The sequence below is a fragment of the Theropithecus gelada genome, chromosome 11 (assembly GCF_003255815.1).
Source record: "Theropithecus gelada isolate Dixy chromosome 11, Tgel_1.0, whole genome shotgun sequence".
Classification (NCBI taxonomy): Eukaryota; Metazoa; Chordata; class Mammalia; order Primates; family Cercopithecidae; genus Theropithecus; species Theropithecus gelada.
Window position 1 is genome coordinate 120857839 of NC_037679.1, and position 10421 is coordinate 120868259.

The following is a 10421-nucleotide window of genomic DNA, read 5'->3' on the forward strand; positions in this document are numbered from 1 at the left end:
TATAGTTCCCATAACATAATGTTGTAAACCTCAAATATACAAAATAAAATTTATTTGTTAAAAAAAGAACAAAAAAATAAATAAAAGCAAGATAGAATCACTAGGGAAAAAAATAACCAACAAAAAAGACTATTATTATAAAACTATGGTAATTTTTTCTCCTTTCCTAGTGTTTTAGAGAGGATCTATTTTTTAAAAAAAAATATAAACTGTTCCACAATAAATGACATTTGCTTTTAAGAAAAAAAATTCCCCCCATAATTATAAGAAAGGCTTTTTCCAGCAAAATTTGATCACGGCACAGTAGAGTGAGGGCAGAGCAGTAAAAGATGGAATCATCAGTTTCCGCTGTGCAGAAGACATGATGGGAAATTCCCTCTTGGTGTTTTAATTGATCTTTTCCTATTGGTGCATATTTTTAAGAAAATGATTATCATGTTCTTTGTAGTGAAATCGTAAGGACAGCACATACAGCTTCGTGGCGTTTTAGTAATTCATGTTTCCTGGGCCGGTATCTCCTGGCATATGAGGAAAAGAAGTACATTTGGAAATTCAGAAAGCCAGTAGGATTTGAATCCACCCTTCTTGGCAGAAATAGATTTCTGAAGACTGGAATGTAGTTCTCCATGACAACCTTATCAGTGTCTGGTGTCTGCTTATTTCTGAGTACCATGTTCCAGGAAAGTGTTGCAACTAAACTTGTTACCATTTTTGCGGTAGCTATGAGCTCCTGGCTAAACACACATCTGGCCTCGCTCACCATTACAATCTCTGCTTATCAAACTGGAGCAGGCTTTGCATTGAACAAAACTGGCAATAAATGACACAGAGACACTGACAGAGAGGTAAGATGCTAAACTCTTTTCAATAGGAGCTTTTCAGAGATAGTCAAATATATGGATCTAAACTTAGCTCCCCAAACTCTTCAGATCAGCTTCCATCTACTCTGAAGAATGTTCTAAGACAGGTGTGAATCTAATCAGTATTTTTCCATTGAAATAGGTTTACACTAGAGAAAACTCAAAATGTTTTTCAAATAGTATGAATATACCCATCACAGCTGCTTCACACGGACTTTCATTTCCCTGAAATGATAGACACCTGCTCCATACGTCACTTCCTACCCATATTTGTATGTAAACTGAGATAGCAGGACACCAGGTTTTGAATATGTGCTCACTTCCTTGAGACTCTTTAAGCATCTGTATTGTGGAATTTCTGAAAGAATGTGTAAATGGCAATGTGTGGAATTAAGGGTAGGCAGGTAGATTAAGAAAACTGGCCAGCAGTAACTGTTCTGTTTGCTTCCTAAAAGCATGCTATTTTACCCATAGGCCACAATTTCTCCATTCCCACTTGTCCGGGATGTTTTCTCCTAGAGTTGTTCCATAATTGCCTGTATCTCTGATACTAAGGATTCCTAATATATGTCATTCCTCCAACACACAGGCGTACACACATCCATATAAAGTTCTATTATATTGGTTTTTCAGCAACTATATTAAAAAGCTACATTAACTTTACTTTCACTCTTGAAGTTTAAAATTATCATCTGGTTGTTAGTCAGTATTTTCTTCTAACTTGATGTTTATCTAACTTTTTTTTTCCTTACAGATTTTCTTCTTGTCAGCCTATTCTTCAACCAAAGATGAGTATTTTGGGAGAGAGATCTCTTTCTCTCTACTCTCACCCTGCTAAGACACATCCCGTCAATCCAAACAGCATCAGTCATCAGGCACCATTCATGATTTTGGTTTGTTTTTTTGCTTTTAAAGACAAGGTCTCACTCTGTTGCCCAGACTGGAATGTAGTGGCCCAATCACAGTTCACTGCAGGCTTGAATTACCATGCTCGGGCGATCCTGTGCCTCAGCCTCCTGAGTAACTGGGACTACATACAGGTGCACACCACTATTCCCAGCCATCATGGTTGTTTCTATTAGGTTGGTACAAAAGTTACTTTTAATAGCAAAACTGCAACAACTTTTGCACTAACCTAATAATATCGCTTTTGTGTAAGTCAATGTTGCATTAGATGCTTTTACCTTGCTCCCTGCCCTTTTTTTTTTTTTTTTTTTTTTTTTTTTTGAGACGGGGTCTCCCTCTGTTGCCCGGGCTGGTGTGATCAAGGCTCACTGCAGTCTCAACCTCCTGGGCTCAAGCAATTTTCCCACCTCAGCTTCCTGAATAGCAAGGCACACAAGCATAACACCACCACACCTGACTAACTTGTTTTGTTTTTTTTGTAGAGACAGGGTCTGGCCATGTTGCCCAGGCTAGTCTCGAGCTCCCAGGCTTGAGCAGTCCTCCCACCTGAGCCTCCCAAAGTGCTGGGATTATAGATGTAAGTCACCACATCCAGCCTCCACCTCTTATTATTCACCCGTTTCTTCCCCCACACTAATAAAAAGATCAGCTTTCATTTTTCTCTAAACTGGTGTGCACCATGACTGGGTCAACTTGTAGCCAATCAGGTACAGGATTTGGGGGGAAAAAGACCATGTTGTCATCTGACAACGTTCTATTTATAAAGCAAGCAGATATGAACATGTTACTGCTTTAAAATGTAACTGGTCTGTGGTGGCTCGCACCCGTAATCCCAAGCCTTGGGCAATATAGTGAGACCTTGTCTTTACAAAAATTGAACAGAATTAGCTTGGCATAGTGTAGCGCACCTGTAGTCCCAGCTACTCAGGAGATCGCACCACTGCACTCCAGCCTGAGGGATACAGCAAAACCCTGTCTCAAAAATAAATTAAATAAATAGTAACTGTTTATTGAAAGTTAATGGGATATACTGGCAGTCATTTTACTCATGCAGCAAATATTTATTGAGCACCTACTATGTGGCAAGCATTATGTTAAGTGGTAGTTATACAAGATCCAGCAAGGAGTTGGACCTAACTATCCCTTATAAAACATCAGGCCATTTTTGTAAGCCATGTAAAATAGTCTTAGGGAAAAAGGAAAAATTAATATTTTTTTTATGAATTACACAGTCCAGTTACATCTTGTTTGAAGATTGACATCTAAAATCAGAATTAAAGTAAAAACTGAATTAACTAAAGAACAAAACTTTTTTGTCAGAGAGAGAGTCTCACTTTTCATACAGGCCAGCATGCAGTGGTACCATCACAGCTCACTGCAGCCTCAACATCCCTGGCTCAAGTGATCTTCCCACCACAGCCTACCAAGTAGCTGGGACCACAAGTGTGCACTACCATGCCTGGTTATTTTTTCATATATTTTGTAGAGATGGAGTCTCATTATGCTGCCCAGGCTGAAAAAATTAGCTTTTAAGCATTAGAATCTCATCAAGAATGGTCAGATACTCACTCTCCCAAAGGCATGGTGCCTACTGAGACAAAGTAGCAAATGAACAACTCCCTTCTCACATTCTTTCCAGGAGCTAACCCTAGTGAGAAGCAGGCAAAGTCGCCTCCACTACTAAAATGGTTATTTTCCTCTTTATTTTCTAAACAAAAGGTTAAGCCAAATTAAACTGGACTGTGCTTCAACTTCACATAATAAAAATTAAGCCCCTGAATTTCTTGAGCTGCCACATTCCAGTAACAGGGCGATATGGTCATATATGTTGTTTAAAAGCACATGGTGGGGTGGGGGAAATAAGAGTTTAGAAAACCAATAATCTGAGGGGGAAAAAAAGAATCAAACCATACATGGTCATTCATAAACAATAAGTATAATGACACATGTCCTCCAAGTCATACATGCCAAAAAAACCTTCAAAACATAATATTTAAAGACAATTATTAATTATAGAGACTATTAATTATAGAAAAGGTAGGTGAGTTATTTGTATTACAATAGAAGAATGTTAAATATTTTCAATCACAAAATATATTAACAGCTTGGGCAACACAGCAAGACCCTGTCTCTACAAAAAAATTTTTTTAATTAGACAGGCATGGTGGCATGTGCCTGTAGTCCCAGCTACTCAGAGAGTAGGGGCAGAAGGATAGCTTGAGCCCAGGTGTTTGAGGCTGCAGTGAGCTATGATGGGACCAGGCACCACTGCACTCCAGACTGGGTGCTGACAGAGCAAGATCCTGTCTCCAAAATATACAGATAGAGATAGAGATAGAGATAGAGATTATATATGTATGTATATATAAGCTCAACAAAATAGCTAAGCAATAAGGTTCAGCATTTCTGTGAACAGTATTTTCTACTTATAAAAGCCAAATTTTTTTATTATCTGTTTTCATTATTTATCCCAAATTGAAATAGATGCATAGTGTTTGCTTTGTGTGTGTGAACATCTTATAATCAAACATTATTTTGGAAGTGTATCTTTAATATAAGTATAATGACACTTGAAAATGTGTTTTTTAACTTCTAAAGGAGGCAAAATTATGAATTTCTAAAAAGTTTTACAGACTTAGAATTTGCATATTAATTTTCATCAAATATATGGTATATTTTGGGTTCATGTCATATTTGCAAAAGTTGCAGTTGAGGGTACACAGTTGGTCTTATGCCTTTTTAAAGTTAGTACGTAGTAATGTGGATAATAAAGGAATGTTTGCAAAGCCAAAACAAAGCAGAAAATTGTAGTAATTATCAAATCAGCGTATATCACTTATCATCAACTACCTATTGTTCATTGGCAATTTTCAACTCACCTGGACTCATCGAAGCCCAGCAAGGAAAAAAACCTCCATATCACAATCCCTTCTCAATAACATGGTCTATGTATAAAGACACAGACTTGTGTAAATATTAATATGAAATATAAATTCTAATAACAAAATTATCTTAGCCTAACCTAATAAGGACTGCTTAGAACAACTTTGCCACTTATCACATATTTTAATAATTTTTAGAATTTTCAGAATTACTTTTATACTTAGTTGAATTATACTCAAATAGGTACAGTGAAGAAAGGGGGGAAATGCCGGCATTATAGGTCCAAAAATAAGAAGCATAAGAGTAAATGCAAGCAAGACTGTGAGGTATATACTTAAATTACTAGAATTTGTTTCTTTGGTGACTTTTCTGGGCAAACAAAAATGAATAGTATTTTCTCAATTATTATCAATCTCCTAATTTTTAACGAAAAACACCCTAAGAGCTTCCAGTTGTGTACTTAGCTTGTCCACCATTGGATTTTTTATCTTCATTCTGAGTTAATAGAGAAATTTCTCAAATTGGACTTCATTAGCAGAAAATGTAACTGTTCTCTATGTGGGACAATGCCGAAGTTTCTATTGTCAAATTCCATGTAACCTGGAGAAAATTACCATATAAATTTGCAACAAATTCTGTAAAGATCAAATCTCTATTCCTGGAAGATACTCTATAATATCGCCATTAACTTTAGAGTGAAAATTCTTTTATCTCACTGTAACACTTGACTATTCCAGACGAACAGGAAATTCCTTATTCATCAGTTTGTTCAACATACTATATACTCCAAGATGTATTATAGGAGTAGAGGGTGTGCCTGAGAGAAGTGAAAGGAATCAATGATCATGAACTTTATATTACTCAACCCTAGTATGAGAAATGACTGAATCAACAAAATTAATTATCTTTAATGTCCCTAAAATAGCAATAATAAGGTGACTATTTCTATAGATAACCTTCAGTTAATATTTTTAAATTACTTAAGATTTTGTAGGTAAGTGGAAACACTTAGTTTTGTGGATGTTTCTGTTGGTGTTTACTAACAGTGCAAAACAAAGTGGAGAACTGAAGCAGTTCTCTGGATGATTCATGCCCTATGAAATAGCCAACTTCTTGAGTTTAAGCTTAGGTATGTGCTTTTCTTTTTATTTTGTTGTTTTGTTTGAACTCAATTTTCCATTGATTTTGCAAACAGTACACTCCCAGACTTGGTAACATCTCCACACCTAGATGAATATCATCTTTTTCCCAATGTGGAAATGAAAAAACTAAGGACCAAATAAATTGGGTGACTCATCCATAAATCAGAAATTAAATCATAACTTTCTTTTTCGAATCTGTCTTTTCATTGTTAATCCTAATTGTAGTAACTATGCCAAATTTTAAAATAATATACAAATAAATCATGCTTTAATAGAAAAATAGAAAATAAAGATTAATTAGAGGGGAAAAAAACACCCATTTATCCTTCCAGAGATAAGTGCTCTAATTGTCATGGTGTACTCTTTTAGCATTTTTTATTATTATTATTATTATTATTATTATTATTATTATTATTTGAGATGGAGTCTCGCTCTGTAGCCCAGGTTGGAGTGCAGTGATGTGATCTTGGCTCACTGGAACCTTCATCTCCCAGGTTCAAGTGATTCTCCTGCATCATCCTCCTGAGTAGCTTGGACAATAGGTGCATGCCACCACACTTGGCTAACTTTTGTATTTTTAGTAGAGACGGGGTTTCACTGTGTTGGCCAGGCTGGCCTTGAACTCCTGACCTCAAGTGGTCCACCTGCCTCAGCCTCTCAAAGTGCTGGATTGACTGCACCTGGCCCCTTTTAGTATTTGTTATTTATGTATATTTATACAGATAATATATTCTTTTACAAAAATGGGACAATCCTAGATTTCCATTATGAATACATTTTATGTGCTTTGTTTTTCAAATGCTTACTTCAGTTATAAAGAATTTAAAGATAGTTCAATCTATATTAATACTTTCCAATTAATTTTAGAAATTTAATTGTTATTAACAATTAAAATTTATTGAGATGACCACATATTTGAAATTGTTGCCATCACTATCAGCAAATACCTTTATGAAAGTATTTTTTACTCTGATTTTTAAATGTGTAACAGGTATTGTATTCATTTTGCAAATATTAAATGGACCCATTTTATACCTCCCAACTCCTTAAATCAGGTTTCTCCCTCAGATATCAAGCCCTGCAGATTTATTGTACTATGGCTAGAATGGACTTTTGGGGGCTTCTTGATCAAGACAATAAGCTAGAAATCCAGGCTGGTGGCAAAAGAATTTACTAAATCCTTTGTCTCCCACTTAGCAAAGACCATCTGCTACAGGGTAGGGAAGGTGCCTTTGGTGCCATTAATGCACTCAGCTCTGTGGCTAAAGTGAAAAGTAGGAAAATGTGATATGGGAGAAATGGAGACATACTGCATTTGATAGAGTCTAAGAGAGCATTGATTACAAGGTGCACCACTATACCACCAACAAAGAAAAACATTCTGCTAATTAAACTAGGACATGATAGGAATTTTAAGACCCCATTTCAAAGATGTGAAAATATGGAGGGGGTTGGAGAGTGCATCTTAGAATGCATGAAATAGAGTAAAAGAAAGGACAAAAGAGGAAGCAAGAAGGCCAGGTGCGATGCTCTGATCTGCCCACTCGAGGGCTTTAAAGCTCAGCTGAAGCCCCCGCTGGGGGCAGGGGTCTTGCCCTGCTTCCAGTAGGGTTTGGAGGGGAGGCTGCCTCTTGGGCACTCTTCACACTAATGCAGACAAGTGGGGTGCCATGTCAGAGAAAAAGCAGTGACTCGGTGTAATGGGGCAGAAAGGGAGGTGAAAGCCAGGTCCCCAAGTTTACCTCTACTCCTATATGGTTCAGATAGGAGCCAAAGTGCTGGTCCCGAGAGTGAGAATGTGAAGGCACATTAACTGAGACCCAGTGGCAACTCTGTGGCAAAGGGTGAGATGATCCCATCATCCACTGGGCCAGGGGCCAGATAGAGAACAGGGCAGAAACTCAGAAGGGACCACAGTGAGGAAGGTACTGCCAAGTCAGTCAAGGAGAACCACTGGGTTCCATCACACTGAGAAAGTGGCCCAGCCATGAGTTAAACCTCTGGTGGACCTCAGCCAGGAGCGCCAACAGAATGGGCAGCAACCTGGCGGACAGGAGACATTGCCCCCAGAGAGGCCAGAGCACAGAACGAGGACATCAAACGGACCTCGGAACCCCAGCCCCCGACAGCCACAAGGTCACAAAACCACATACTACCAGGTGAAATCTGAAAGATGAAACACTTTCTTTGAAAGAGAGTAGATATTTACCTCAAGAGATTGCGTTTTTGTCACTGAATCAAATTTTAAAGAAGGGACTGAAGAAGGGTTAAAGAAGGTTTCCTGGCCATCCAGCAGGTGGAGCCATGCATTGATCAGATCAGCAGTAGACAGTGAAGTTTTAGACAAATGAAGGAACTACATTTCCTCTGCTCTTCTGACTTGCAGAGCCAGGAAATATGTAACCCAACATAAAAGTACAACTTTCTTTCTAATTAGTCAGTGTATGATATCTGATTATGTCAAGCCACTGTTTCTAACCACATGCAGATAAAGAAATAAAAAATACTCTCCAGGAACTTTCCTTGATCTCTCCAACCAGAAGCAACCCCTTCCTCTTCTGAATGTTCCTAGCACATAGGCTCTCAAAGTGTGGTTCCTGGACCATCATCATAGCATCACCTGGGAATATGTTAGAAATGCAAATTATCAGATCCTATCCCAGAACTACTGTAGCAGAAACTCTGAGGAGTGAGGCCCAGTAATCCATATTTTAACAAATCATTTAACAAGTACTCTGAGAGCACTTTGTGCTATTCTGTGAGATCTATTGCATTGTGGAATTTTTTTTTTTTTTTTTTTTTTTTTTAGTTTTACTGTCCTGCAGCTCCCAGGTTTGAATATTTGATGTCATCAGACTATAAATATACATGGTTCATCCCTGCCGCAGTCACCTATCGACCCCTGAATCATCCTTCTCAATTCCTTGCAGATTTAGCTCCTAGCTAACTGTTACTCTTGCCAACAGTTCTCTGGTCATAACTCACAATACTTTCAATATCTATATAAATGACCTATCTTCTACCCTGGTTTCTCGCTTAGTCCCAATTCCTTCTCTCTGCTTTAGTCCGTCACTCTATAGTTACAACTCATAATATCTATCTCTTTCTCTCTCTCTCTTTCTTTCTTTTCCTTCCTTCCTTCCCTCCCTCCCTCCCTCCTTCCTTCCTTCCTTCCTTCCTTCTGTCCTTCCTTCCTTCCATCCTTCCTTCCTTCCTTCCTTCCTTTCTTCCTTCATTTCTTCCTTCATTCCTTCCTTCCATCCTTCCTTCCTTCCTTCCNTTCTTTCTTCCTTCCTTCCTTCCTTCCTTCCTTCCTTCCTTCCTTCCTTCCTTCCTTTCCCTTCCTTCCTTTCTTTTTGTGAGACAGGGGCTCACTCTCTCATCCAGGCTGGAGTACAGTGGCACTATCACAGCCCACTGCAGCCTCCTCTTTCTGAGTTCAGGTGACCCTCCCACCTCAGACTCCCAAGTAACTGGGACCACAGGTGCACTCCACCATGCCCGGCTAATGTTTTTTTTAATTTTTTGTAGAGACGAGGTGTCCACGCATTGCCCAGGTGGTATTGAGTTCCCAGGTTCAAGCAATCTGCCCACCTCAGCTTCCCAAAGTTCCGGAATTACAGGCATGAGCCATCGCGCCTGGCCCAAAATCATTTTCAAGCAGCTTACTCCCTTACTAGCATCTACATCCTGTCTTTCTACTTGCACCCCCTAAATACCCTAACTCCAACAGCTTTCAACCCCAAAATCCCATTGATCCACCACTATTACGTGGTAACCTGCCTCTCACATGCCCTATTTTCCCTTCTAACTCAGTTGGATTACAGTTAATTATTATAATCATTCCCATGCACTACCTTCAACTCTCTTTGTCCTTCCCTTCTTTGTATTATTCACCTGATAAACTCCAACCCTGGTTAAGTCCAATGTTCGGCCTACTCTATTCCTGCACCCCCGACTCATATGACTAGAGAAAAATGTAAAATGACACTGGCCAGTCTCATTCTGAATTCATAACTACTGAACCTCAAGTGAGTGTGGGAGTCATAATACATTATCTTAATCCATTCTTTCTCTTAGATGACTACTTCATACCTTCTTCCTCGCCTCCTCAAATGCCAACACCTTCTCCCCAGTCCTTACTCTCAACCTGCTGTTAGTCTTGCTTCCTGTTTTAAGGAAAAAATAGAAGCAATCAAAACGGAATTTCCACAAGCACCTGCCAATGCATCTGTGCCATTTTCTATGCCTCTCATCCTGCTGTTATGAACTCACCCCCACCCCAGCTAATCCCCTTACAGAAAATCCCTCACAAAGAACTGTGTATATTTACTGTCTCTAGTTTTCCCCGCCCATTTTCTTTTAAACACTGTGGCTCTGCCCCGTGAATCCACTGAGGCTGCTCTTGTCAAGGTCACCTGTGACCGTCATGATGCTAAAGAATGATCAGTTATTTATGTGTCTTCATCTTACTTGACCTACTGCCAGCATTTTGTACAGCTCATGGCTCCCTCCTCTTTGATACATTTTCTTGGCTTCCAGGGACACCACACTTTCCTGGTTTTCCTTGTACTACACTACTTCTCAGTCTCTTTTGCTGGTTCTTTTTTTATATTTTCAACATTTAAAC